Source organism: Hipposideros armiger, unplaced genomic scaffold (genome assembly GCF_001890085.2).
Source record: "Hipposideros armiger isolate ML-2016 unplaced genomic scaffold, ASM189008v1 scaffold_411, whole genome shotgun sequence".
NCBI lineage: Eukaryota > Metazoa > Chordata > Mammalia > Chiroptera > Hipposideridae > Hipposideros > Hipposideros armiger.
Window position 1 is genome coordinate 1,191,333 of NW_017731761.1, and position 23,157 is coordinate 1,214,489.

At 51.1% G+C, this 23,157-nt stretch overlaps 1 protein-coding gene across 2 annotated transcripts in view; it reads right to left on the reverse strand.

Annotated features, from left to right (window-relative positions):
• Positions 1-22,729, reverse strand: part of TPST2 (tyrosylprotein sulfotransferase 2) — a 50,102-nt gene extending 27,373 nt beyond the window's left edge. The window contains exon 1 of one of the 2 annotated variants that reach the window (XM_019663930.1): positions 22,640-22,729. The gene's annotated coding sequence lies outside the window, so the exon portion shown is untranslated. The remainder of the gene's footprint in view (positions 1-22,639) is intronic. The other variant, XM_019663931.1, reaches the window with a different exon arrangement.
• Positions 22,730-23,157: the final 428 nt, after the last annotated feature.

Sequence of the window (23,157 nt, forward strand, 5' to 3'; positions counted from 1 at the left end):
AACCTCAGTGTCCCCACCTGAAGATGGAAACTAGTTTATAGGCCATTGGGAAGGCACAACAGCTCAGGGTGACCTGGCGCCTGGCACCGTGGAAACTCTTCAAGAACAGAAACCACTCTATCCAAGATTCCCCAAATCCACAGGGCGAGGCCTTGGCCACCCACACTTTTGAAGCTTGGGGAATCCATCGAGCTGAGCCAGTCTGGGTTTCACCCCAGACGGGCGCTGGCAAATTCCTGCAGGCAGGTGCCTCTCCTGCCCAGGAGGAGGAGCTGTTTCCAGCAGGAACACCCTTTCTTTGGCCAAGGCTGCATATCCAGCCACAGACCACAGTGGCTTCTCCTAATTGGCCCTCCTTCCTTGGCCAGCACCCAGCATGCCCGCCTCAGAGACACAGGGCGTCCTGAGAACACAGGCGGTGAGGCACACGGCAGGGTGGCCCCATGGTTAAGGCCATAGGTGGAGGGGTCAGGAGGGGCTGCCTCCGCCAAGGACGGGCCATGAGACCTGGGCTGCTTAACTTCAATGGCCTCAATGTCCTCGTCTGTGAAACGGGGCTGAACTGCCTGCGGCAGAGGGCTGCGGGGACGAGTCAAGTGCTTAGGGCAGGACTTGGCAAAAGGAGGATTTCAGTAAATGCCAGCTATTAATTTACCATCATCTTTAATTAGACATTCTAATTAAATGTTCATGGTACCACCATAACGGACCTAGATACGACTGTAAAAAAAAGGGTTCATTACCCTGAGAGACATCTGGGGTAAGATGTTAGGTGATACATAGGTTACCTGATCCTATTTTGGTAAATATTTACGTTGGAAAAATACCTCAGAAAGATAGACCCTCAAAGGCTAACTGGAGCGCCATTTATTTCTCTTTTTTACCCCCTGAAATTCTCTAACTATTCTACAGTGGATTTATATATATATATACATATATCAATGGTGTGAGACAAAATAAAGGAATAGAAAAATGAAATCAGGGTGATATCTAGGTTTGTTACATAACTGTGGGACCTTGAGTCCCAGAATACAGAGCCAGCCTTGGAGAAAGCCTGGTAGCCTTGGAGAAAGTTTGGTCCGGGTCCAGAGAGGAGAGTCCAGCCACGATCACAGATAAGGTCATGGAGCAGCCAAGCCTGACCCGGCTCTCCAGACACCCAGACCTGGGCTCCTCTCTGCTGGCATCATGCTGGTTCATTCTCCTAACAAGATGAGGCAGGCTAGCCTCCTGTTGAAAAGTGTGACTCTGTAGTCAGGCTGCAGACCCTGGCTGGGCCATGACTATGTGACCTTGGACAAGACACTTAACTAACCTTTGTGAGCATCATCCTCTCCGTGTGTAAAATGATATTCAGACTTGTAGCAATGCCATATAGCTTTTGTAAGGATTAAGGAAGATAATGCATGTAAAGCACTGGCAAATGGTAGGTGCTCTAATTATTATTACTACTACTATTTGTATTTGGGATCTAGCTATGTCATGGAGAATCTTTTGTATGATATGGAATGCTAGCCCAGCAGGCACAGGAAGGAAATTTAGACTTGGGTACTAGGGAGCCACGGCAGGTGTTTGAACAGGAGAGGTGCAATATAATTCTGAAGCTGCACAGGGTTGGCAGCCAGTGCCCACCTACAGGGACTGTCTCTGCCAAGGTCCTCCATCACAGGCTCCACATCCTTGGCAGTCCCCGCAATGCTGCTGGGCAAAAATACAGCACAAATCCCACAGGCTACACCCCTACCACTTCCAGCCTTGCCCACTCCATGGGCGCCAGCTGGGCTGGTGGACACCAAGCAATCAACAAGCTGGGGGACTTGAAGCAGCCCACACGGCCTCAGTCCACAGGTGTGATGACCAGGAGGCCCAGATGCCTGGCAGGGGCCACAGGGTGGCAGAGGAGATGTGGCCCCTACTTCAGTGCCATGAAAACTGGTTTCCTCCTACTTTGCTGTGTGACCTTGGGAAAGTCGCTCCCTCTCTCTGAGCTCCACTTGGCCCTTATGCACAGAGGGTCTTAACTGCTTCCGTAGGCTTAGGGTCTGCCAGAGGGATGCAACACAACAAAACAACGATGCTTTCCTTTGGCTGTGCTCCCACTATGTGCCAGGCACTGTGCCAAGCACTTCAAGTGCGTCCTTTCATTAAATCCTCACACCTCTAGAAGCGGCCCTTGTCATATTCCTATTTTAAAAATTTACTTAATTACTCAAGTCACAGGTACAATCTCCATATTAAAAAAAAAACACCAAAAACAAAGAGAGAGAAGGCTTCATTAAGTCTCTCTGGAGGAAAATCTCCAATCCTGACCTCAATCCCTCTTTTCTAAGAGTAACAGGTATTGATCAGTTTGGGGAGGTGCCCCCACACCTGCTTTCTGGGGTTATAGTCAAATACCTATCTGAATGGAAATCACACAGGGCCTCGCTCTCACCCACCCCCAAACCCCATTCTCCTCTCCTTCCATCTATACGCTAGCGTATCACACCAGCGGTTCTCAACCGAGGCTCATTTTGCCCCTCATGGAAAAACTGGCCATGTCTGGAGACAGTTTTGGTTGTCACACTGTGGGTCATCTGATGGGTAGACGCCAGGGACGCTGCTCAACATCCTACAATGCCCAGGGGGTCAGCCTCGAGCACAAAGAAGCATTTGGCCCAAATGTCAGTCACGCCAAGGCTGAGAAGCCCCAGGTCACACGTATCCTTCTGAACCTTGCTTGGTTCTTTCCACACTCGGTCATGGAGATCTTTCCATACCAGCATATTGATTCCATCATTCAGTACACACAGCCTGAGCACTTACTGTGTGCCAGACCCTGTTTCAGCACAGGGCCACATCGGTTAATAAAACACACAAAGCCCTGGCACTCCGAGGGTGCCCCATCCTCAGGGAAGACACGACACATGGATTTGCAAGAACCCAATGGGCCTCCCTTCCTCCTTTTAATTGCTCTGGAGTGTCCCCAGCACAGACGGCCCACCATGCATTTCGCCAAGGCCTTCCTGATGGACATTTAGGCTTTCATTTTGATGCATGCACCCATCACAAAGGAACATGTGTGGGAGGCACCCTAGCGCCTTGCTAACTGCATCAACAGGGTCCCCTGCAGTTAGTACCATCCCAGAGGTACTGAACCAAAGTTTGCATTTTAACTAGATCCCAGGCATTCTCGTGCACATTAAAACTTGAGAAGCACAGCTCCAGGTAAGTACCTACAAGGGCTCAGCTGGCTCCGGGGTCATGCATCCCTTCCATTTTAGCAGAAACTGCCAAAGTGCCTCAAAAGACCCTGCTGCCAGCAGTCTGTAAGTTCCCTGACTTTATATTGTAGACATTTCTGTTTATGCAGAGCTGACAATTCCTCCCATTTTCCAGATGTGGAGACTGAGGTCGAACAAGGCGTCTAGACCACCAGAACACAAGTCGACAACTTCTAAGGCCTCTCTCAGCTCTGGCTTTTAGGATCCGGCCACGTCCTGGGCATGTTTCATGCCAGCTTCCTACCCAACCAGTCTGGCTGTCAGAAAGCAGCTCAGAGTGGGAAGGCAGACAGATTACGGGCTCACCGAGCAAAGGAAGGAGAGTTCCTGGGGAAAGGAGCAGGCTCTGTGGGCTGGGCACTGCCCGTGTCCTCCCATGTCCAGTCATCCAGGACGAAGGACCAGGCGGGGGCATGGGGCAAGCTCATCTTTGTCAAGCACAACGGGTAATGCCAGGGCTCTGGAGTGAGGGTGAAGATGGGGGCCACGCCGTGGAGGGAAAGGGCTCCAGAGCCAAGTGCTGGGTGGGGACCCCAGATCTGCTCTCACCAGCCACACATCTCAGCCTCAGTTTCCTCCCCTGAAAAATGGGATCATACCACTCACGGCAGAGAGCTGCTGGGGGCCTTAGCGGCCGCCCTCTGGAGCCCTACCTTGGGCTGCGCTGTGCTGCTATGCTCCACGTACTTCCTCCTCACACAGCCGGCTGTGGTCAGCACTGCTACGTCCCCACCTGACAGATGAGGAAAGTGAGGCTCAGAGGGGTGCAGAGCCCTGCCCTTAATTGCACACTGAGATATGGCCACAGGAGTGACGGCCTCGGACCTACAAGGTCAGCATTCCTCCTCTGAATTCTGCCTCTTGAGCTGTGTGACCGAGCAAGCTGCCTCACCACTCTGAGTCTCAACTTTCTCAGCAATGACATGCGGACACCACGCAGAGCTCAGAGATGGGAGGCCACCCTACAAACTGAGAGTACCGTGCACCCCCTGCCTCAGGGCTCCATACTGCCCACCCAAAAGATGCAGCCCAGGAAGGCCTGTCACCCGTGGGCGTCTCTGACCTCTCCTGAGCTGTCTAGGTGTGACGCGCGGGTAAGGCCATGAAAAGCTGGCAGCCCCCAGAGAAGGAAAGCCATTCGCTCAAGGTCACACAGCTGTCCTTGAGCAGCTGCAGTGGCTGGGCAGCAAGAGATAGGGTCTCAAACCTTCGTGGGGTGCAGGCAGCGGCCGGGGTAGGGGCGAGGGCCAGGCTGGGGCTGGCAGGTGTCGGCAGCGGCTGAGGTCTCTCCTGCTGGCTCTTAGCTGGGAGGCCTTTTGAAGGATCAGCCAGCCCCAGATCTATACGCCTCTCCCCAAAGGCCCCTCCTCCTTCTGGGTCCAGTCTAGTCGCCTTCCCAGGGATTGGCAGCGGGCACTACCTGTCTGTGCATCAGGGCTTCTCTGCGTGGCTACAGCTCAAGGCCTCCTAGACAATGCAGTCTCCCTATGGCCAGACTTGCCCGTCTTCTGGAATCTTCGCTCACCACTGCAGCCAGAGGGTATAGCTACCACAGACACCTGACCATGTCACGTCACCCTGGCCTAAAGCCTTCAGCCTCAGCAGGACATTCCAGCTCCTCGCCATGGCTCACAACAGCGATATCCAACAGACATCCAGTGTGACCACGTGGAATTCAATTCTCTAGAAGCCACATTAAAAAAGTAAAAAGAGCGGCCGTCCAGAAGCTGGCGACTGATCTGCCTCACCCGGGAAGAGCGCAATGATGGTGCCAACTTGGGCCAGTGAAGCAACGTCCTCCACAACTAGACTGAAGAACAAAAGGACAGCAACTTGTCTGTTCCCCTTCCCCCAATTCCCCAGCACTGTTCCCATCCCCCAATTCCCCAATAAAAATCTTAAAAAAAAAAAAAAGTAAAAAGAAAAAGGTGAAATGAAACCACAATGAGCTATCACTTCACACCTGTCAGAATGGCTGTCATCAATAAATCAACAAACAACTGTTGGTGAGGATGTGGAGAGAAGGGAACCCTTGTGCGCTGCTGGTGGGATTTTAAGTTGGTGCAGCCACTATGGAAATCAGTATAGAGGTTCCTCAAAAAATGAAGACTAGAACCGCCATAAGACTTAGCAATTTCACTTTTCATTGTTTATCCAAAGAAATCCAAAACACTACTTCGAAAAGACATATGCACCCCTATGTTCACTGCAGCACTATTTACAATAGCCAAGTGTCTGTCCATCCATAGATGATTGGATAAAGAAGAGGTGGTACCAAAAAAACAAGGAAAAAAAAAAAAAGAGGTGGTACATACAATGGGATATTACTGGGCCATAAAAAAGAACGAAATCTTACCATTTGTGACAAATGGATGCATCTAGAGGAAATTATGCTGAGTGAAATAAGTCAGACAGAGAAAGACAAACACCATATGATTTCCCTTATATGTGGAATCTCAAAAAAACAAAACAAACAAATAAACAAAATAAAACAGAAACAAATTCATAGATATAGTGAACATCCCCAAACAGTGCCACACATATTTAAACGTTTTCCAAGAATGGAATCAAGTCATTTGTTTTGAAATCTACAGTTAAATCACATTAAAATAAAAAAATTCAGTTCCTCAGCCTCATTAGCCACCTTTCAAGGGCTCAACAACAGCCACGTGTGGTGTGGCTTGAAGAGTGGACACGTAGGTTGAGTAAGTCCTTAACTGACTGGTCCTCATGGCCCCCTCACACCTCTTTTCGAGGCGTGTCAGCTTCCCATCTCTAAGTTTCACCTACGCCATCTGTGCCCTTCCTCAACGTCCACTCATTCCTTCACGACTGAGCTCCAGGTTCATCCCTCTGTGACGCCTTCTCTGACATCCTCTGGACGGGGTTAAGATTGCCGGTCCCTCTGTTCATTCCCCTAACTGTAAAGTCACATGGCATTGTAACTGTCCATCTCAAGGTTTCCTACCTCGCACCAGCAACCTTTGGTCCAGACCATTCTCTGTGGTGGGGAGCTGTCCTGTGTACTGACTTCAGTAAAAATAGTCTTAAAGGACCACATTTTGTCAAACGCTGAGGCATGGTGGTGCTGGCCGGGCATCCTCCTACCCTCACACCTTTCCGGTCTGCTACAGAGGAGCAGACAAGACCCCATTCATTCATTCATTCAATCAACACTCGCTGGGCAGGCACTCTCCCAGGGCTAGGGTTGGTGCTGGATGCCAGGCCCGTAAAGGTGAAGTGAGCCGTAGCCCCCAATCGTGCCACCCACACCCCAGTTCCTGGCACATGTACCCCCGAGCCCACACTCAATAAACAAGCGGACAGGCTGAGGTGGCTTTTGATTAGAGGCCAAGGATGAGATGTCTGCTTGTCTTCCTCTCTCTCTCCCACCACCACCTCTTGGCGCGTGACATTTTTCAGGTTTTTTCCTTAAACTGGGCCAAACCCGGCCAATTCTGGCACAGACAGCAGGAGTTCCATACTCAGCTACTTGTGTCTGCCACCATCTCCCCTCCCTCCAACCAGGCGTTCTTCTGCAGGCTGATGAATCCTGGGCTGTCATCTCCAGCCCAAAGCTCTCCTCAACACCAGACTCAGGCGTCAACTGTCTCCTGGTCACCTCCATCCGGGCACTGAGCTGGCACATCAAACTGAATGCAGCCAAAGCTGATCTCCTGTTTTTTCCCCCAAGTCACTGCACCCACAGGTGACAGCAGCTCATTCTGCTCAGGCCAAAAGCCTCGAAGGGCTTGACGCCCCTCTCTCTCTCCAACCCCAATCCAACCCAGCATCCAACCCTGTCCACTGTGCCTTCAAAAATCGCCAGGCAATGATTTCTTGGATATGACTCCAAAGGCACAGGTGACCAAAGGAAAAAATTGACAAACTGGACTTCATGAAAATTAAAACATTTTGTGTATCAAAAGGCACTATCCACAGGGTGAAAAAGCAACTCACAGCATGGGAGAAAATATTTGCACATCATGTACCTGATAAAGGCTGACGGTCCAGAATATATAAGGAAATATCCTCAAACTCAACAAAACCAACTCAATTAAAAAACGGGCAAAGGGCTTGAATAGGCATTTCTCTAAATGGGATATATGAGGCCAGTGAGCACACGAAAAGATGCCCAGCATCACTAATCATCAGGGAAATGCAATGAAAACCACGATGAGACGCCGCCTCACACTCACTAGGGTGGTTACCGTCATAAAACATAAAGCATAAAATATTCCCGCTGTTGGTGGGGATGTAAAATGGTACAGCCGCTATAAAAAAAGTATGGAGGTTCCTCAAAAAATTAAAAATAGAATTATGATATAACCCAGCAATTCCACTTCTGGGTATCTACCCAAAAGAAGTGAAAGCAGGGTCTCAAAAAGATATTTGTACATTCAAGTTTAGAGCAGCACTATTCACATGCGCTAAAACATGGGAGCAACCCAAGCGTCCATCAATGGATGAATGGAAAAAATGTGGCCTATCCATACAATGGAATATTGTTCAGCCTTGAAAAGGAAGGAAATTCTGACACATGCTACAACATGGAAGAACCTTGAGGACATTATGCAATCAGCCAGTCACAAAAGGACAAAGCCTGTGTGATTCCACTTATACGAGGTCCTTAGACAGAGACAGACAATAGAATGGTGGTTGCCAGGGGCTGCGGGGAGGGGAGCATGGGGAGTTATTTAATAGGTACAGAGTTTCAGTTTTATAAGATGAAACGAGTTATGGGGATGGATGGTGGTGAGGGCAGCACAGCAATGTGAATGTATTTTTAACACCATTGAACTGCACACTTAAAAATGGTTAAGATGGTACGTTTACGTTATGTATGTTTTGATACGATGAAAACAAAAAAAACACCAAAGCCAGAACCCACCCAGTTCACATCACTCGCATATCTGGGGTGTTTGTGTGTTTTGTGACCCACTTCTCACCGCCCTGGGCTGCCTCGTCTCTTGCCTGCAGAACTCACTGGCCTTCCGGATTCTGCCCTTGTGTCCTCAGTCCGTTTTCAATGAACAGCCACTGGCTGTATGAAGATGGAAATCAACTCGCAGCCCACTCGGCTCTGAATCCTCCCGTGGCCCCGACTTCACTCAGGAAAAGCCAGTCCCCGTACAGCCTGCAGGCCCAACAGGTTCCACCCCGCCCCCTGCCTTTCCGTCCTCCTCTTCCACCTGCCCCACTTCGCTCTCCTCCAGCCACAGGCTCCCTTTCCTTGCTGTGCCTCACACTTGAGCAGGGTCCTATTTCAGAGCCTTCACCCCAGCTGTCCCTGCTGCCTGGACTCCTTTCCCCAGACAGCCACCTGGCCACGTCTCCCGCTTGCATCTCACCCCCCATCACTCAATTCATACTGCAACCTGCCCCCACCAACATGTCACTGCAAGACCCCTTTACACGGCACGATTATTCTTTTTTTCCCTAGCATGTGCCATCTTTCAGCACAGACATAGCTCTCTTATAGCTAAGGCTGCTAAGTTAACAGGAGGGATGCCTTGAGATGTTATGGGGAGAGCATGCCTGAGAAGGAAGCCATCACAGACGAACGCCCATCTAAGAGACAAAGCAAACGAGACAGCACCCTGATACACCGGAGCACCTGGATACAACTGTACCTGAAGGCTATATGCCTTTTGGACTTTCCATTTACCTGAGCCAATAAATTTCTTCACTTGCCACTTTCAGTTATTGGAAATTAGGACTCTACCAGCCACAGCCAACCAATACAGACGTATACTAGGCTCTTTTCGACCTCCACACACTTAACCACTCAAATGGTTTTCTCCCAGGCCCCAGCATGATTACAAAATTTTTGACAAAACTAAGCCAAAATTGATTTTCAAAGTCTGATTTGAAGACTCAGGGTGATGGCTGGAGCCAGGGAACCATCTCACTTCTGTCCTAAGGGTGTAGGTTTGCGTTTTCCACTTGGGAAGCTGACTGCAGGATGATATCTTTACACAAAGGTCAGAGGGCCGTCATTTGGATACTTTTTGTTAAGAAAGTTCTTGGCTCACTTCCCCCTCCCCCTGCTCCCAGTTGTTGTTTATGCTTTTTTTTTTTTTTTTGATCGCATTACCTTCCACTTCTTTGTTGTGCAGCTTTTGAAATGGCTGCCGGCCAAAAGGTGGGAAAGCTTGACCTCGAACAAAACAAGCAAGTAATAAGTACTTGCTGGATGTAATGTTCCTGGATGGAATGTTCCCAGATAAGGCTTCCTTTGTGGGTCATCCAAAAAGCATTAGCATCCTGTTCATCCTTTGCAAGTGAGTGAGGGCTGGGGGGTGGGATATGGGTAGGGGTTTTCTTAAGAGCACAGTTTACAGGCCTGGTTCAGAGGCAGCACACAGCTGGGAATCTCGCTTCCCAGGGCACTGAGCTGCCCCTCTGCCTCCCTCTTGGAAAAACAGCATCCCAGAAGTGGGGGGCCCTCCTCCTGCTCCCTTGCTCCTGAAGCAAACAGAAGAGGAAGAATTGCAAAGGCTTCAAGAGCTGCTCAGAACACCAACACAAAGAATCAAAGGGAGAAACTCATGAGAAAGAAGTGGTATCTTACAGTTCAGTTTTGGGGGGGGGGGGGCTAATTCAGAGTGAGGGAATGGCCTTTTCCTAAAGAAAAATGGCTTGGGGCTCTGAGGAGGCCTGGGGCCTTGTTGGAAACTATTTCCATCAGCAGACTTGGATATCGCCAGGAACGAGGTCAGGGAGCAAAATGCTGTGTGTGTGCTGAGTCCCTGAACGTCTCCAAGCCTCCCCTTCCTCATCTGTAAAATGGGTGAACAACACCATTCTTGTATGACCGAGCACCTCTGTGCATCAGGAACCATGTGATCTTATCTATAATCATCCCAGCAACCCAAGAGGTAATCAATGTGATGATCCCTGCTTTACACATGAGGAAACGAAAGCCCAGAGAGGGGAAGTGGCGGCCCAAGGTCTCATAGCTTGTGCACCAGCCAGCTGGCATTCCAAGTCAAGTATGTCTGACTCAAAAGGTGACATCTTTCCCCACATTGGGCGTCCTCCTGATGCCTGCCGCCTGGGTCATTCTGCAGTTTCAATGACATCACACACGAAAAGATAAAGATTGCACACCTGTTTGCTCAAAAAACCGGCAAGTCATAGGTATTCAGGTATCTGAGAAATGAATGGCTGGAGACAGACACAAGTCCCTGGTATCCTCATTATATCCTCATTACCGCCTTTGTCTGGGCTCTCTCTGTCTCTCCTCCCAAGTGGAGACGGTCTCAGAGAGCAGAGCTAGGAAAAGGTGACAGTGAGTAATCCCCTCCTTTCAATGAAGAAGGATACACCTGGGCGTCCTCACCCTCCAAAACATGAGCTCTCAAGTAGGGGTATGGCGGTGCCCATGACTTCCTGCCACAACCTCAGCCTCACTAGGAACTTGCCACCTACCAGCTGACCCCCCCCAGAAGGAAGCCAGCGGGGAGCCATCTTACTACCCATCTTGTGGGGCTTCATCCCACACTGGTTTTTCTGGACCGTACAATAGGAAGATAGGCGTGAACCTCCCTACCCTGTATACCCAGGACCACCCAGGGACTCCAGCAGGACATGCTCCACGACCTTTGGGGTTCAAGGGAAAACTCCAGCCCTCCCCACCTGGCTCTGGCCCCACCCAATCTCACCTCCCACCACTCACCTATGGGAGCCCTCAGCCCTGCCCCCAGGTGGAGGACTGGATTCGAATCCCACTCCTCTACTTCCCCAAATAAGTGGCCTAATTCCTCTGTACCCCATTATTCTCTTCTGAAAATGGGGATATTAAAAACACCTCCCTGGAAAGTGAGATGGCTTGTACCTAGGAAGCCCTTAGCAGAGTAGGACAAGATGAACCTGACGAGATGTTGTTGTTCACCCATCTTCCAGGTGAGGAAATGGAGGCTCAGACAAATTCAAAGCCTCTCCCCACCCGAGGACATCAGTAAGCAGTGACTATGATTATCATGACGTTGACACCCAATGTCTCCCCATCCCTGTGCTGTTACTGGCAACTATCCCTTCTTCTTACCATACTTCCCTTTTCACCGCCTCGCTCGAATTACAGTAATAACAATTGCAGCTAACAATTGCTGAGGGCCTCTTTTTTGCAAGACGGCACAGAGCGCTTCACACAGCCTGGCCCATCCTCCCGGACCGACACTATCATTTATGTACGTCTGGGATGCTTAACTGTGTCAACCTGACTGGGCGAGGTGTGTGTGAGGGTATTTCTGGAAAGGATGAACACTCGAATTGGTAGACCGAGTAAAGAACACCCTCTCCACTGTGGGTGGGCACCATCTAAGCCATTGAGAGCCTGCATAGAGCAAAAAGGCGGAGTTAGGGCGAGTAGGCTTCCCCCACCCCCACCCCCACTCCCCCCCTTGCTTGAGCTGAGATAAATGGCTTCTCCTGCGCTCACACACTAGTGCCTCTGGTTCTCGGGTTTTGGAATGGAGCTGAATTACACCACCAGTTTTCCTGGGTCTCCAGCTTGCAGATGGCAGATCAGAGGACTGCACAGCTTCCATAACTGGGTGAGCCAGTTCCTATAATAGATCTCGAGCATATAGCTATGCATATCCTACTGATTGTGTTTATCTGGAGAACCCTCCTACCTCTCCCTTTGTCCCTTTAAAAAACAAACAAAAAAAAAAAAACAAAAAAACGGCAGCTCCCCAAGGGCAGGGGCTGTTTTGCTCACAGCTGGATCCCAGTGCTTAGCATGGAGTCCGGCACACAGCAGGTGCTTGATATTTGCTGCATAAATGAGACCCCACTGAATCCTCACAAAAACCCACTGATGGAAGTGATGATAGTATCATTTTGAAATGAAGATGTGAAGGGCCCGGATAATGAAGAAATTACCAAAGGCCACACAGCACTAAATGGTAAAAGCAAGATTTGCGGGGGCCGGGTGGCTCAGTTAGTTAAGAGTGCGAGCTCTGAGCAACAGGGTCACCGGTTCGATTCCCACATGGGCCAGTGAGCTGCACCCGAGCTGAGCTGCCAAAGGTTGCCGGTTCAACTCCCGCATGGGATGATGGGCTACGCGCCCCACCCGCGCCCCACCCCCCCCACCCCGCAACTAAGATTGAAAACTGCGACTGTACTTGGAGCTGAGCTGCGCCCTCCACAGCTAAGACTGGAGGACAACAACTTGACTTGGAGCTGATGGATCCTGGAAAAACACAATGTTCCCCTTCCCCAATAAAATATTTTTTTTAAAAGCAAGATCTGAACCTTGGGCTTTGGGATCCTACCCCCCCTCACTAATCCCACATGCCCGATGGGCTCCACCTGAAGCCTCGGAGGAGGCCTCCTGTGACCTCTGCTCGGCTGCCCATGACCTTCTTGCAACACATCGCGGCTGTACTTTGGGGGCAACATTCCCAGGGGACCTTCTTTGTGCCGGCAAAGTCCCGAGATGTGAGATCTGAAGGAGTTGTGGGTCAGCACGGGAGACAGAGACCCAAGTAACTGTATAACTGGCAGAATGAAATCAGGGCTAAAGCAGGGGAATAAACAGACCTAGAGGTGTTAAAGTGCACTGAAAATTAGGGGAATGGAAAAGGATTTGATGTACAGAGAACAATGTTGGGGTAGAAGGGGTTAATAATAATGGTCATTAAAACAACAACAATAATAGTAATGATAGCAAACACACATAAAGCGCTTACTCCATGCTCAGGCACTATTCTAAGCACTTGACATATATTAGCACATTTAATCCTCACGACTAATCCGTGAGGACTGTGCTATTATTATTAACCCATTTTATAAATGAGGAAGCTGAGGCCCAGAGAGGTAAAGTCCTTGCCTGAGAGCTCCCAGCAGGTATGGGGTGGGGCAGGGTCTTGAACCTGCACTCTCTGGATTTAGAGTGTGCTCACCGTCTACCACAGTGGTTTTCAAAGTGGGTTCCCAGACCAGCAGCATCAGCAACTGGGAATCTGCTAGAAATGCAAATTACTGGGCCCCTTCCAGACCTGCTGAATGAGGGACTCTGGGCATGGGATGTAGCAAGCTGAGATGAACAAGCCACCCAGGGGACACTGCTTGCTCAAAGGTGCTACACATGGGGCGGCTGGTAAGCTCAGTTGGTTGGAGCGCAGTGCTCATAACACCAAGGTTGCCAGTTCGATTCCCACATGGGCCACTGAGCTGCGCCCTCCATAACTAGAATGAAGCAACTACTTGAATTGGAGCTGATGGGTCCTGGAGGGACACACTGTTCCCCAATTAAAAAAACAACAACAAAAAACGGTGCTACACTCCTATATACCTTCTTGAGAGGGGAAGCAGGAGAAGAGGGCAGGGGCCAGATCTCGGGGCTCAAGCGCCATGAGAAGGAGCTCCCCCTAATCCTTTAAGGCTGGGAGCCCCTTCTCCTTTTGGGTTTTCCCAGCTAATTTGCAGGTCATGTAACAGTATCCTTGTGATCCAATACAGACCAGGCAACATATAGCCAGAGGACTGGGGTTCCCAAGGCTGGGGCAGCCTTGCAATCCTCTGTGCCCAAGGACACACCCCCTATGTAATCCTCAGGACTGTGCCTATCATCACCAGAAAGGCACCTAGCGACCCCCAGGACCTCAGAGGAGGAAGAGCCTGTCCAGAGTCCCCCAGCAGGTGGGCAAGGGCAAGCCAGCCTCAAACCCGAGTCTCCCAACTCCTAGGAGGGGTTTTCACATGACACCCACAGGGGGCCCCTCAGAGCACCCATCAGCTACACTCTCCCTGCACTGCTTCTAGCTTGCAGGGGTGGGCGACCCACACCCCATTTTGTACTCCAAAACCGCACGGTCCTGAGCAAGTCACCTCAAATCTCTAGGCCTGTTTCCCCATCTGTGAGAGGAAGAGGCTGGACTCAATTTCTAGCCTGCTCTTCTCCCCCAAACCCTTAGCCAACAGATCTGCACTGCTGGCTTGCGGTGTGCTCCAGCAGGGCTGCAAACATAGCAGGCCTGACAGGGGTGCGGACAGGACGAGGGCAAGGGGGGCGGGGTATGAGCATCCACTGCATGCAGACACCCCAGAGGCAGGATAACCAAGTGACAGAGCCTTGCTGAGGTCCCCAAACCAAATCAAACCAAAAGTGGCATCCTGCCCTCTTGCTGACAACCCAGGGTTCCTCTTCCTCTCCCTCCCCCACAGCCCTGGGCCGGTGGGGCGGAGCAAGGGGCTAGTGGGCGGTTGTGGGGGTGGGATTCAGAGCCCCAGACATGCCCGTGTGGCCTCCTCAGGCTGCTGACCGCCCTGGGCCTCCACCTCTTCACTGGGAAGTGGCACACCACCGCCTCCCACGCCTCTAAGACAGCGTGGCTTAGTCCCCTGGCTCTGCGTGTTCCAATAGTTCCGAGGCAGGATGTCACTCACAGCCAAAGGAAGTGGGACAGAGTTGCTAATAAGAGAAAGGAAGAGCTGTGCTTGCTGGCCTGTGCATGGTGAGGTAGGAGGAAGGGGAAGTAGTGCAGTGCGGGGAGGAAGAAGACAGACACACAGAGACGGAGAGAGCCAGCCAGACAGAGACAGTAACGGGGGAGAGACATACGCACAGGGAGACAAGCATGGGAAGGAGCCGGGGAAAGATGGAGACAGAGACCAAGAGAGACACACAAAGCGGGAGCAGCCTGGGACAGCGACCTCAGCTCCCCAGGGACGACACCCCCCACCCCCACCCACCACAGCTAACAGTCAGCCCCTGCGCCTCAGCCAAGGAAGGTTCCCTGAAGCTTCAGGGAGAGTGCAGAACATTAAGACCAAGGTCAACGCTGGCCTGGCCCCCTCTAAGCTCCCCACCTCCTGTCAAGGGGCTCCCCAAATTCCCACCTACTGAGGACTACCTGACCAATGTTGGCTACATCTAGAACCCCCTTTATTCTCACTTACTGAATATTTTTGTTAAATGGATTCAAGATCGCTAAAACATATTTTCAAAGGAAGGTATAACCCACTGGCTTAAATATAAAACATGCCCTAATTAAAAAGTATAAAAGTATCTGCAAAAATAAAGTGCAAAGGAAGCAATCCTTAGGCCTCCCAGCTGGAGGCAGCCACCTGCCCAAGGGGCCCTGGGGGAGCCCAGCAGGGGTCTGTCTTTGTTAACCCACAGAGTCTGGAGCGAAGCATTAAGTTAGCACCAAGTGGAGGCTTTCTCCTGGAAGTCTGTCATCAGAGAATGGAGAGGGGCTTGCAGAGGAAAACTCTCTCATGCTCTAGGGTAAAATCCCCAGGTGTTATGACTTGACTTCTGCTGACCTCCAATGTTAATCTCCCAAGTCCCACCCCCAACACACACACACACACACACACACACACACACACACACACACACACTAAAGTCTCTATGCCATGAACTCTTCCAAATCTAGGAAGCCCCAGCATCTCACACCTCCAAAGTTTTGCACCTGTGGTTCTCTTCCCCTGGAAACCCTTTCCTGTCCTCTTCTACCCAGCTAACGCCTACTGATGTAATTTGTACCCCCTCCTCCAGGAAGCCTTCCCTGACTGCCCACCTTCCCCAACTGCCTCCCATCACTGTACCAGTGTCCCCCAAAGAGCTTAGCACCTGAGTGACCTCTTTGGAATGCACAAGGCCGAGCACTATGCATAACCTCTCAGAACTCAGCAAGGTGCCCAATTCCCAGCATGGGCTGCATGGATATTTGTTAACTAAACTGGAACACAGACAAAGTGAAGGTACCCTGAGGCCCTTGGACAGCTTGAAATCAAAACCAAACCCTCTCTGTGCTCTGTGGAAAAGTTCCAGGCAGAAGCTCCTATAAAGCAAGAATGAGATGACAAGGCTCCAATGGGCCTCACTCTGCAGCTCACAGACTGAGGGTCAGTGATGCGACTGAGCCTCAGTTTTCTCACCTATAAAATGGAGACAATAGTGTTACCTATGATCAGAGTTAAGCCAAGTCTGCAGTAGGCACTCAAATATTAACTGCCATCATTTTTACTACCACCTTACACTTACCAAACCGCAAAACAGTATCACTTGAAGGAACCCAAGAAATGATTATATCAGGGGTTGCCAGACTTTCTGTAAAGGGCTCAATAGTAAATATTTTCAGTTTTGTGGACCATATGATGATCTGTCGGAAATGCTCAACTCTGTTGTTGTAGATGGAAGCAGCCTTAGACAAAACATAAATAAATGAGCGTGGCTGTGTTCCAATAAAACCTTATAAAAACAAGCAGTGGGCCAAATTTGGCCCATGCAGTTTGCCGACTTCCGATCTATGCCCTCACTGCTTCAAGTCTAGTCTTTAGGTGAGCAGCACTCGGGTCTCATGGGAGCTGGTTAGACATGCTGTCATAGGGGCCTGTCCCAAACTTGCTGAATGAGACTCTGCACTTGAAGAAGGTCCCCCAGGTAAGCATTACATTTTGAGAGGTTTTGCACCCAGCTTCCTAGCTCAGCACCTCTGGTCAGAGATGTGGTTCACTCTTTTTCTCTCTCATCAGCTGCCTCCACCAGAAGGTAAACTCCAGGAAAACTGGGACCTGGCAGCCTCTTAAATCCTGAACCCTAGCATCTAGCTGAGAACCTGCCACGTGTTCCTATTCATCAAGTAGGTACTGGGTGCCTAGTATGACCCCGGCAGGTCCAGTGCCAGGTGCCAGGGACATGTAGTGACTGCAGATGCTAGCAGGGGGTGTCACTTAGCGGATGTCGTGCAGTCACAGAATGGAAGCAGCCTCTGGAGTTGGGAAGACCAGGGTTTGAATCCCGGTGCTGTCTCATCAGCCTTGTGTGACCTTGGGAAAGTAACTCGACTGTCTCCAAGCCTGTTTCCAGGAAATGGGGGGGTTCAGTAACAAACGCCTCCCTGGTACTTTGTGAGGACAGGGAAAGGGTATGAAAGGGTGCAGATGTGTTGGGACACATGCATACACTTGCCAGTACTCACAGCAAAGGGATGGCGGCTGGCCCCCAATATCTCACTGTGGGTTCGTTCGAGGCCTGAACCAGTTAAGGAGAGACCCTGGGGCCCAGACACAGGGGCTCCTCATCTGGGGAGTGTGGAATGGGGACAAGCTTCTGGTGTATTAAAAGCCTTGAGGGTTTATAGTGGCAAAAAAGGCATCAGGAAGCCTCAGCCAGCCTCTGATGTCCTAGAAACGCAGAGCTGGCAGGCCTCTTGGAGAGCATCGAAACCAGTGGGTAACAAAAATATTTGTTCTTAAAGCAATGGAAATGCTTGTTCAAGTGACACCCAGGCAGGTCTGTGGGGTCCTCAGAGCCCTGAAGACTACGCAGGGCCAGAGGGCACGCACATAGTGGTGGGACTGTGGTGACCAGGAGACCCCAGCTATCTAAGGGGCAGCTTCAGGCAGCTCCAGTTTGGCCTAAGCTCCTGAGTTTCCAAACGAAGTGAGAAATTGGAATTATTCTGTAAAAATATTTGACTGTTGGCTCGATTTAAAACAAAACACCATGGGGGTGGCCAGTTAGCTCAGGTGGTTAGAGCGCAGGCTCATAACACCAAGGATTCCGGTTCAATTCCCACATGGGCCACTGAGATGCGCCCTCCATAACTAGATTGAAAGACAACGGCTTGACTTGGAGCTGATGGGTCCTGGGAAAAACACACTGTTCCCCAATAAAGTTTAAAATAAATAAATAAATAAAACACCTTGGGAGTTAAATAAAAGCATTGTGGGTCGAACCACTGACAGGTAGCTTGTGTTACAGACCAACACGCCCATTTCACAGGTGGGGAAATTTGAGTGTCAAAGTGGATTAAGTGACTAGCCCAGTGTCACACAGTGATTTGGAGGCAGAGTTGGGACCCAGCTGCCTCCAAGCTTTTGCCCATCCCCAATTGCTCATGAGAGTGTGGGGAGTGGGTGGGAGTAGGGGGTAAGGGGGGTGGGTAGGATGCTAGACTTCACAAACCAAGAGCTGCTTGTTCTGTCCACACAGGAAAGAGTGTGACAAAGGGACAGGATGAACATTTATTGTTAATATATAACAATATAATAAATAATAATAATTATATAATAATGTAATAATAACTGACATTTTCTGAGTGTTTTCTATGTGCTGGGCATTAAGATAGGGTATTGACAGCAGGGGAAGATGGTCATTAAGAGTATAGACTCTGGGGGCGGCCAGTTAGCTCAATTGGTTGGAGCGCAGTGCTCATAACAAGGTTGCCGGTTCGATCCCCACATGGGCCACTGAGCTGCGCCCTCCACAACTAGATAGAAACAACTACTTGACTTGGAGCTGATGGGTTCTGGAAAACACACTGTTCCCTAATAAAGTTTAAATATTTTAAAAAAAGAAGAGTATAGACTCTGGATTCGAATCCTGTCTCTCCCACTTCCTAGCTGGGTGACCCTGTGCACATTACTTCACCTCCCTGCGCCTCTTCTTGCTCATCTCACTGGGCTAATGGGAGAGCTCTGTGAGTTAAAGTACATAAGATGCATCTGTAATGACTGCCTGTTGACAGACGGCTCACAAAGGGACACGCTCAAGAGTCCAAAGAGCCTGTCTGACCCATGGCTCCACATTTTGCCTGGTGGCAGGGCATGTACTTTACCCCCCGCCCCCTCAGGTCCAACAACATCAGAGGGTCGGTTCTATTTGTGCCTCTATTCCGCAGATGAGAAAACTGACGCATAGGGAAGGTAGCCAATGGCCCCAGACACGTAGCCCCTAAGTGGAGCAGCGGAATTCTAACACAGACCCAAGCCCTCGAGCACACTATCACCAAGCCCGCTTTCTGGCCATCTGCCCGTCTGATGGCCACAGCAGCCTGGGTCAAAAGTCTGGTTGATGCAAGAATTCACTTGGGAAAGGGCCAACCGCCCACCCTTTGTGCCCACCATCTGAGCATACAGGATAACGTGAAGCTCCTCCCCAGGCGATAGCCCCAGACGCTCCCCAGGGTACGTGGGCACTGCCCTCCAACGTCCTTCCCTGCAATTTCTGGGGCTTGACCCAGCTCTAGGGCTGCTCTGAACGAATCATTCCCACGAATCCTCCTCAGGCCACAGCCCGGGGTGGAAGAGATCTGAGACGGGAGGGAGTGGATGGGAGGGGGCAGGCATCCCAGAACCTTCTCTGAGCGGCCCCAGACGAGCAAGGGGACTTGCAGGCAGTAAGAGGAGGTGGCAAGCTGGCAGGCCAGGAGCTGCGGCTACCCAGACAAGCTTCCACGATGCCACATGGCCAATCCCAGCCACCAGCCCCCACCCAGGCTTTCAAATCACCAATACCAGTTACATATCACCTGCCACTCTTGCTATAAATCAATTCACAAAGTCACATCGAGAACGCGCTAGGACAGACTTACCAATCGCAAGGTGCTACTGCATCTGAGTTCTGGCTCAATCCATGCCCATTCCCCAGGAGGGCACACTGAGGCCCAGAGAGGGGCAGTCCCTTGCCTAGTCTCCTCAATCCTATGTCCATTTCCCCAGCCTGGAGGAATTCAGGGTTTTAAAAGGGCAAGGAAGGGAAATACGCACAAATGAACAAAAGCATGAGAGGCTGGCTATAGCGACCAGAAGGCCTGGTCTTGAGTGGTTGGTTCCCTTAGGCTACTTACTGGGGCCACCACGGGAGCTCACCTGCAGAGACAGCATGGGGGGGTCAGGGTGGAGCATGGACAGGACCAGTCTCCCTTTTGGGGCCAAGGGACAGGCCTTCCCTTTGGGTTGCACTCTAGGAAACCCAAGGGTCTCTCTGGCCTCTTCAGATCATCAGCTGTCAAGAGGAAGCCTCCCCCCACCCCCACCCCCAGCCTGGGGCGTGAAGGTCTAAGCAGTTTCCACCTTTCCTTCATCCAGCCCACAGGTTCCTAATAGGCACTACCAGGTCCTGTGCTAGGTCCCAGGATGGGTGCAGAGCCCTGGGTTCCTCCCTACTTCCCCCTTGTCCCACACAGGGCCTGGCAGAATTCCCTCAGCCAGTAATTGTCGCTGCTACAGGAGGAACAAAAGTGTACTCATACCTCAGGCTAAGCGCTCCACAGGCTTGATCTGCTTCCTAGTTGATGGCCCCAGAGACGTCGGTGAACCTGCAGGACGCTCCTTGGCCTCCTAATGAGGCTCTTAATTTAATGCATGTTAGAAAATAATTTATAACTAACACATCAAAGCCAGTAATGTCAAAGATTATAACAGCTTAAGAGAATACTATATTTTTATGTAAGATTATCAGAATCCTCATATGCTGCTAGTGGGAAAGGAAAACGGTGCAGCTGCTATGGAAAAGTTTGGCGGTTCCTCAAAAGGTTAAACATAGAATTACCTGATGACCCAGCAATTCCACTCCTAGGGATAGACGCTATAGAGAAATGAAAACGTATGTTCCTACGAAGACTGGTACATTGCATGGTCACAGCAGCATTATTCATTATTCATCATGGCCAAAAAGTGGGAACAACCCAAATGTCCATAAATGATAAGTAAAATGTGGTGCAGCCATACAATGGAATATTATTCAGCTAGAAAAAGTAATGACATACTAAAAAAAAGAGGAAGTACTGATGCTACCAGATGAACTTGGAAACCTTAGTCTAAGTGAAAAGCACCAGTCACAACAAGCCACACAGTGCATGACTCCATTTATATGAAATGTCCAGCACAGGCAAAGCCAGAGAGACAGAAAGCAGATTAGAGGTTGCCAGGGGCTGGGGGAGGGGAGGTTGAGGAGTAGCTGATGATGGGTCCAGGGTTTCTTTTTGCATGATGAAAATGTTCTAGAATTAGATGAAAATGTTCTAGAATTAGATGAAAATGTTCTAGAATTAGATGAAAATGTTCTAGAATTAGATGAAAATGTTCTGGAATTAGGTGGCTGCACAACTCTGTGAATATCCCCAAAACCACTTAATTGAATACTTTAAAAAGGTGAATTGTATGGCATATGAATTATATCTCAATAAAGCTGCTATAAATCAAACTACATGAGGTTTTAAAAAATAGGGTGATATAAACATACATATTAAGTAAGCAAAGTACACTTGTAGTTTGATGGGGGTAAAATGGTTCATAAATGATGCAACAAAACCAGTATTACAGTCATGGAAAGTGAGGCTGAGTGAGGAAGACTAGCCCAGGCCACATCACTACTAAACCAGGGTGAATCACACCTAAATCTGCCCAAATACAAAAGCCTGTGGTAACCATCAGGCCAGCCGGCTGGCATGAAAGGGTATGAGATGGGGGGTATGCAAGAGGTGTCCACAGCCCAGTATGGGAGACAGACCTGCAAGGAGGTTGGTAAGGTAAAGGGCCAGCTAACTCTGTGGGGTTCAAAACAGGAAGCACCCAACAATGACTGGGGAGTGCCAGTGAAGGCTTCTAGGAGGGGGTGCTAGGCAGGCTTCTGAAGGATGAGTAGGAGTTGGCCAGCTTCATCCCCCAAATTCTCACATGACTTGAAGTCATGAGGCCTGACCGTGAGTTTCAGCCCTGCCACATCCTAGCGGCGGGACCTAGGGCCATGGGTACCTGACCTCTCTGAGCCTCAGTTTCCCCATTTGTAAAAGCGGGGAGGGGCAAGGTGACAGGACTGCACCGAATCGGATGGTTCTCACTCTTCCTCCTGAGCGGACGGGTCTTTGAGTGGAAATGCCAAACCTCCACTTCCATCCCACATAATAACACTCTGCCAGGTCAGGCGTGCCCAACCTCCCGCGACCATGCCACCGTTCCCTTGCTGCCACTCCTAGTCCCAGCTTTATAAGGTGCCTTCCGACCAGCTCATACTGAGAGGGAGAGGCTGCCGAGCGATGGGATCCTCTGGCCAAATTTTGCCCCACCTCTCCCGGGTGATCCCCGAGTTCATGAGGGCTTCCCCTAACCCATGCTCTCGGCGCCCCCCTTCCCAGCCAGCGATTTTCCGCCCTCCCACTGCCAACACTTTTGATACGCCTCGCAACTCCACGGAGGCTGCAAGTTAACTTCCACGCGCCCCCCGGGCGTCCCGGCGCCCGCCTGGGGGGTCCCCACACGCCGGGAAGGGATGGTGGACTCGGACGGCGGTGACACGTCGCGCTCCCCCAGCCCCCCGCCCTCCGCCACACACACAAACACTGAACGCCTCCCGGGTGCAGAGTCCGAAGCGGGAAGCGCGGGAATGGGGTCGGGTCTCGGCAGCACCCGGCGGACAGCGCTCGGAGCGCCGGGCGGGTGCGGATCCTCGAACCGCCCGCCCGCGCCGCCTCCCTTCCTGCTCCCAGCCCCGGAGCCCAGGCAGCCACGCCGGGCCCAGGAGGAAGCCCCGAGGGCCGAAGGCTCTCCGGAGCCCGAGGCCGATCCGCAGGCGGCCCCCTGCCGGCGGCTGCAGCCCAGGTCCCCCGCGCTGCCCCAGCGTTACCTACCGTGCGGAGGCGCAGCGAGGAAGCCCCGCGCGACCAGCGAGCGACTCCTCGCTCGCCAGCCACCCCGGCCGGGGGAGGCGGAGGCACCCGCGCGGGGGGCGGGGGGCGGGGCCGCGGCGCCGTGACGTATGCGGGGCGGGCCCGGACGCGGCCCCTCCCACCGCAGCTCCTCGCCCCCGCAGGCCTGCCTCCAGGCCACGCGGTGGGGAGGGGGCGCTCCAGGGAGCTGACCCCCGCCCCGGAAGCCGTGGTCTGACTGCTGGCCAACCCCAGGACCGGCAACTCCCCGCTTTTCCTCCCGGGAGAAAGTTCTGTTTTCCTTTCCCGGTTCTGTTGAAGTGACAGCTCTGTTTAAGAGAAGTTCCCCTTATGTCTGTAAGCAGCGAGTAGAATGATCGCCAAAAAGGGGTGTAAAAGAAAACAAGTAGACTAGACCCTGAGCAGGGTGCATTTACGTTACTGTTTGTATGAAACATATAAAAAAGAGGGAAGCAATATTCATATATATCTATATATAT